The following is a 7779-nucleotide window of genomic DNA, read 5'->3' as shown; positions in this document are numbered from 1 at the left end:
AGAATAGCATTTTAATACTGACCAAGAATGAAAACATAAAGGAAAAAATACTAAAATTTTAGTGATGAATGAATTCAAAAAGTACTATACTAATTTTTATAAATCATACATGCTCAGAAAACTTATTTCAGTGAGTAACTTGGGCTAAATTTTAGTATCTGTATCTATCTAACTGATAGAAGGCGTGGTTTGTTTGTACGAAATAAGATTAAAGTAAGTGTAAAAATGCACAGAGTATTGACGTTTCTTTGAATGTTGTGGTATGGATTTTAGATACATCATTGAATTCGTTAGATATAGATTGATTTAATGCATTGAAGCGAAAGAACCTTTTGAAGTGCTACGAAGCGCGACATCCCACCTTGCCCTGCTGTTTTCCGCTATATTATTCCCACCTTATAAATCTTACACGGCTGATGTGATAGACGACAGATTGATTAACAGTACATAACGATTCATTTTTTTTTTAAATTTACAACGGCTTAATCCATATGATATTCCAGTGACGGCACCGACTAGTTTCGGATCCGTCGGTGGTCCATCTTTAGGGCAAGTGTTTTCAGTGCGAGACGCGACGCGACCACGAAGATGTCAAAATAAAGCTGTTCTTAATTTATTTATTGTAATGTCTCACGAAATTTAAATAATTTAATTAAAAATATGTTTGTTATAAATACGAAGACCTTTCTTTATAAAACGAATTTCATAATAAAACATTATTTAAATTACTTAAAATATTTATTAAGATTTATTTTTAAATTTTGTAAAAAATATCCTAAACTAAATAAATGTTTTTTTTTTTATGAATCTGAAACCTGTGACATTATTTTACCTATAATAATGACCTAATCTTAAATTTTCAACTTCTTTTCCCAATGTTTTGTTAATGAAGAAAGAAATTATTTATACGAAGAAAATAATCAAATATTGAGCTGGTTTCCAAATAGAAAATAGGGACTGATACATGAATAAAGTCAAAGTGAAAGAGGACGATCCCTTCTAATGAAATTTTCTGACAATGAATTCTCTAAACTAAAACAATTTAATTACCGAAATTTAAGGTAATTTTATCAATTATTTAACTTTAACTCTTAAAAAGATAATGTTGATAATATAAAATGACGTATACAAATAATGTGACGTCACTGGTCACGGCTTAGATGTAGATCATAATCTGAGAGAACACATAAGCTACTCACTAAGTTTTTGTTTAATTCCACGGGAACGAAGCCTCTGGTTGAAGTTAGTTAATCATATTAGGTAGAAAAAATGTTAATGACGTCGTTTATATTTTAGAAATAAATTTTGTTTAAAAGATTAATGAACTTTGACGTTTCTTGGAAAGAAGCCTAGTTCTGGTTCAAGTTGTTTTTCATAATTTTTAAGAATATTATTATTATTAAGCTGAGTTAAATGTAATAGTTTTATTTATTTTATATTTTAAAGACATTTGTAACATTTTATTTTCCTTCCTACAAGATTCCAGTTCGGTTTAAAAAAATATATAAAGCGAATAAATACAGCTCACTTTATAGAAATACCGAGATAAAATTGAAAAGTAAATATTGGCAACATATTATTTGAAAAACAAAACATGCGACCCTGCCAGGATTCGAACCTGGAATCTTCTGATCCGTAGTCAGACGCGTTATCCATTGCGCCACAGGGCCTATACTCTTTAGTTTCAATAACCGTATCATAAAGCTTTATGTTGTACATTTAATACATATGAAAATAAATATAATCTTAGCATGTTTTAACGTGATATCAAAGTTTTTAAAACAAGCTATATTAATTTTCGCATAAGTATAAAATTGAATAAATCACAATACCACATTGTTCTCTGTGAACAATATGACTTATCGTAGGTTTCAGAGACCAAAATCTTCGTTTAAAACTTTTTGTTATATCTGTTTTGCCAAAGGTAATGAAAGGGATGATGATATTCTTTATACCGAAAGTTTGGTCTCAGAAACAAACGGTTAAACCAATAACGAATATGCACGAAATATAATATAACAAAAATTATTGTACAATGCGTATAGTGTAAATGGAAAAATGTCGTAACAAAAAAAAAACATTATTTTCACGCACCCGGACCTGACACAGGGACACAGGACAGGTACAAATTGGCTATAAATTACATGGAACATTCAGTAGTGGTTACAAGGAACATTTGTCAACGACGGACACATTTTGTTAATGTACTATTCTTCGACTGGTATATGTGGCCATTTGGTCATTGTGGTAAATAAAGTACCTGATATCAAGTAACTGCTGCCCATGTATATTTGCAGCAAGGAAATAAGTGATCAAAGTGTTGATTACCTTTTATAATCAAAGAACAGATATGAAAAAGATATTTCTAGTCTACGAAAACTAAGAACTAAACCTCTGACATCTATCTATTTTGATAAATGTAATTGAAAAGTATCACAGATATGGACTATAAGTATATACCCATAAATCCGTGAATTTGATTTCAGATCGTAACATTCAGAGGACAAGTTCAACTACTAATTTTTACAACTGCAATACATTTTATTATTTACGACTATAACACTTAAATATTTCTTTTACTCACAAAGTTTAATTACAAAGTTCTCAGTTTAATTTGATGTTACAAATTAATATATCAAGTACCCAATCACACTAAAGTAGTTCAATTAAGGCTATGTAAACACAATTTGCCTTAACACATGATTATACATTACCTCCCCTGAAACAACATTTTAAACGATTTCATTTACGTTACATCTAAAATGTAATTCAATTTGATAGGATACTAGGATTCACTGTGACTGTTACTGTTTAGAATGTAAGTGATCAAAACTACTTAATTGATATAATAAAACGGTAGTTTTGATAACGACTTCTTCAGATAACGTATACTTTAACGAGTATCATGTAATACAGAAATACACATACACTTTTTTATATAAGCGAAGGGGACAAACGAGCAGCGGGAACACCAAGGTATTCATCGACGCCCAAGGACATCTGCAATACCAGAGAAATCGCAGATGTGTTGCCGGCCTTTTGAGATAGTGATATGCTCGCTTCTTGAAGGACCCTAAGTCGCAGCGGTTTGGAAATACCACCGCACTTTCGTAAAAATAGTAATTAATTAGTTACCTATGTAATATATCTAATTAATTTGTAAGTAAATGTTTAATTAAACAGTATATAAGCCACAACACAGACGAGATGGTGAAAACTAATTTCACAGTTCGTCTTTGTTGAATTAACACAACAGTTGATGTTGTTTTGTTCTAAATGTTATTATTCATTGTGAACTTTATAATAATAAACATTTTGAAGATGTTACATGAACTTTCAAAACAAACTAAAACCTACAAACGTGACGAATCTATAAAAGAGAGTTTTAGCTATAAGTCATATTGGATAAAAACGATACTAAATCGATGATGGGGAACGTTGCATTCGTGTAAAACTAAGCCAACTAACAATAATCGATTCGAATCCGAAATTAGGAAAGACAAAACCCTTCTAAAGAAATGAATTTGAAGACTAGAGTTGACCGCGACCTCGTTCGCGCGGAATTAAAACTATTAATATAGCCTATGTCACCTGGGGATAGTGTAGAAACCCCACAATGACAAACTTTTTTCAAATTGGTTCATTAGTTTCGGAGCCTATGCAAACGAAAATATCGTTCCTCTTTATAATATTTGTGGTACTCTTAACTATTTTTATTACTAATTTTCATACGAACTCTTCTGTATATATCTTATTATAGTTTAACTATTAAAAACTTCCAAAGAAGAAGTATTAATGAATAATTTCTAATAGGAATAATGGGACTAATGTTAACCAAAATTTGGCTCCAAAATTTTGAAAAGACGTCGATCAAAATCTACCGAGGGAACAATTTTGATTACATTTTACACAACAACGGTTAATTGTTTTATCAAAGCCGGTAGTGAAATCATTTAAAATTTAATTACGTTTATCCTCATTTAAGTTCACTCTAACGTAAAGTTAATAATTTGGTTTAAAAACTATATTGTTGTTATGTTATCGCATGTTAGTGTTCACATGAAATAAATAAATAACAAAACAGATAAGTTTTGTACATACGAATATGATTTACAATCTTACTTATATTATAATTGCGAATGTTCAGATGTATGGATAGATGGATGTTTGTTAGGAGGTATCTCCAGAATGGCTTCATGGATCTTACTTAAATTTGGCATAGGTGTGTACTAATCAGGTTTTTTTTTTAATTTCGCGCGCTAGTGTTAATAAATGCGAAAGTTTAGATGGATCGGTGTTTGTTATAAGGTATCTCAGAAACAGCTCAATGGATCTTGATGAAATTTGGCACTGATATAGAACGTAGTCTGGAACCACACATAGGCTACTTATTAAGTTTTTTTTATACAGTTAGTCATTGTATATTATACAAAGAGACAATATTGTTTATTTGCATCTGAATGACGAGTTTCATTACATTAAAATGGTAAATCAAAGTTATACAAAGGAAAAAATAGACAAATTTCGAGTAAATTTATTTATTCATTTTCGTAATAGGCGTTGCTCGCAACATCGTGAGCGTGAATTTAAAAAATGCCCTGTTACTATCTCATACATAAGCTATTTTTATACCCGGAACAAACAGGGACTTGCGAACATACAGACGGGCAGACAGACAGCAGAAATTTTAATATTTTTTTGTGGTACTTATCGTAAATCGTAAATTTTGTTTTGATGTAACATACAAACAGTTAATATCTGTTTAATATCTATATTGAATTGTAGCATAAAAAGCACGAAAAAAAATCGAAAAGCAATGAAAATTAATAGGATTAGCAGTATCCCCCCCGTATATTGATCGAATAAATGTTGTTTGAATAGTTTTTCCTTCAGTTCTTTTGAACAATGTAAGTAACATGGTCCCTTTTTGTTGAACGTAGAGCAGAAAAAAGATTAGATGAAAAAGAGACATTAATTCGATATTATAACATTTTCTTTAATAAATGATTTACGTTGGTTACTTATATCTTACTAATATTATAAATGCGAATGTTCGGATGGATGGATGTTTGTTACAAGGTATCTCCAGAACGGCTCAACGGATATAACACATAGACTACTAATTAAGATTTTTTTTATTAAAAAACGGACGGAGTCCCGGGCGACAGCTAGTATTTCGATAAAAACATTTGACTAAAAAAAGAACAGAATTTATGAAGATATTCTATTCACCGCGAGCATAAATTTTACTTAAGTAATACATTGGAGTACACCGTCTGCATGAACCAAGTTGAACTCAAACGATTGAGATAAGCCACGTATTAGCCGTAACAATGTTTGCTAAATAATACCAGCTCGGTTGAGATTATGTACGCTGCGTACTAAATAAATAAACTCAAGTTAAAACAACAACTTCTTACCACAATTGTACAATAGATAAATTACTTTAAATATAAATATCCATAACTTATCGTTGGTTTCGGATACCAAAGTCCTTATCTATTGTAGAACAGATCTTCATCCCTCTCATTAGCATTGACAAAACAGAAATAGCAATATGTTTTATACAGAAATTTACTCTTACTTACCTTATCTTACTTTATCTGTGGGATTCCACTGTCAAGAGACTTGTATAAAAACATATTGGCATTCCTTCAATTTGTTTAATCAAGGCTAATCATACTTTTTTTTGTAAGAGAAGGGGGCAAATGAGCAGCGGGAACACCGGGGTGATCAACGATGCCCATGTGAATAGAGGAACTGTAAATGCGTTTCGACATCAAACATTGTTAGCAATTTACTTTTAATATGTTAGAGATATTTTTTTATTTTAAAAAATACTTTTTATAAAGACCCATCGTATTAATTGTCGCGGTAACACCTTTATATCTTGAAGACCGGAATATGGACGGTAGTAAAACCCTTAAACAGTTTATTTGCAAATTTTATATAAACCTTGAAAATTTATTCATAGTCATTTTACTTGGTTTTCGGGTAGGCGATATTCGTTAAGGGTCGTCTTTGAAATTCCGGTAGAAAGGGTCCATTCCCTTTGACATAGTTAAATTGTGCTCTCCTGTGAGACATCTACCTAGGTGTTTTGTACGTTGGATAATGTATTCATTCAATAAGTTTTTTTTTCATTAATTTGTTTTCCTTTGTTTCAATTGAACTTTTCAACTATCATATTTAAGCTAATGGTTAATAAAATTGTGTAGCATGAAAAATGTAATTGTATTATTTAGATAATGTTTAAGATGCAGAAGTCTTGAGGCCTACTGATGCTACCGGGTCACGAAATGGCCGGAAGTTCGTAGGCGGATGCTACGTTAGTCGTAGCAATGTAGCAAATAACATGCCATACCTATATAAAAAACAAGAGTTATGTTTCTCGATATGCATTTATTTGTTGTTAGTTTGGATGATTTTAAAAGTCACTTAGGAATTGTTAAAGGTTTCCTGTAATAAAGTCTCTAATTACTATAAAAACTGGTAAAAAAGCATTTGTTACACGATTCTCTTAATATTACGAAATATGATCCCTTGTTTAATATGACCGACGAATATAAACAACTCAGTTTGATAGGCTATAAAAGGATTAAGTCAAGCGCTGCGTAATCTTGCTGTTCTGAGATACAATACCGCCTTTGTTTTTGTTAAGTTAATTTAAATGATTGGCATTTAGTGATCTACGTAACTTGCATTTTGGTGTCAACATTTTAATGTTATTATTTTATGAAAGAAAAAGCTTCATTTCAATTTTAATTTATTAATTAAAATTTAATATATGTTTCATCGTATATGAGATCGTTGATGGTTCAGTGGTTCGATTCCTGCTATGTACCAATGTGTTTTTCGACTTTCATCAACCTACATCGGTTTTAGACTAGATTATAACTAATAATTAAAACGATCCAAATTCCAAATAGCAATTAACTTAGTATTCAGAGCAGGTCACAAAAATAATCAACACATATAAGTACGTTTCCGAGAATTTTCTACAGCAACTTTAAATTAGTTTAGTATCAGATAGTAGGCGGGATCCTCACTTAAGTTCCTACTTATCTAAAATGTCAAACATTTATGCTAATTGCATTTTCAAGTAATGTTCTTTGAGTTGCTTAAAGGTCACGATTACTTTATCAAGTTTTATACAGAAGAAAATTAGGGAGAAAAATAAAAATATATCAACAATAAATTTTTCATCTAATTTTAAAAACGAAACTAAGTTTTTAATTCACACATTTTCACTAAATAAATGATAAAGTTCACAATAACAAAAAATACAGTTTAAGTTGTTTACACAAGTTAATCTACGAAGCTTTGACGTTATACTTAAGTTGTTAATAACTAGATATGAGTGTTAACCTGAAATAAATTATTTTATTTTTATTTATTTATTTAATTCATGGATTATAATACTTATGTTGATAATGAATAATAGGAATTTCAATACCACATCATGTCAATACAACTTTCATAAAAAATTATGTCAGCTTTACCTAACTGTACAACACTAGCCAAGACCCTTGTCCTACTTGAAGTATTAAAATTATAAACAACTTTCATTTATCTAACACTAGCGACCCGCCCCGGCTTCGCACGGGTGCAATGCAAAATATACCTACTACAGAATGTCCTTATACACAACGTTCACAGCGTTCACATTAGAAACCTTTAAATTTATCAGTGTTTCTCTACTATATTATGCATTTATTATACATACAAACCTTCCTTAAGAATCACTCTATCTATTAAAAAAACCGCGTCAAAATCCGT

At 30.5% G+C, this 7779-nt stretch overlaps 1 non-coding gene across 1 annotated transcript; it reads right to left on the bottom strand.

The window, feature by feature from the left end:
- Positions 1–1597: 1597 nt before the first annotated feature.
- Trnar-acg lies at positions 1598–1670 on the bottom strand. Its single transcript has one exon. It is a non-coding gene; the product is annotated as a tRNA-Arg (tRNA).
- Positions 1671–7779: the final 6109 nt, after the last annotated feature.

The sequence above is a fragment of the Papilio machaon genome, chromosome 14 (assembly GCF_912999745.1).
Source record: "Papilio machaon chromosome 14, ilPapMach1.1, whole genome shotgun sequence".
NCBI lineage: Eukaryota > Metazoa > Arthropoda > Insecta > Lepidoptera > Papilionidae > Papilio > Papilio machaon.
The sequence above is the reverse complement of the archived record's forward strand: the minus strand, read 5'-3'. Positions and strand labels throughout refer to the sequence as shown.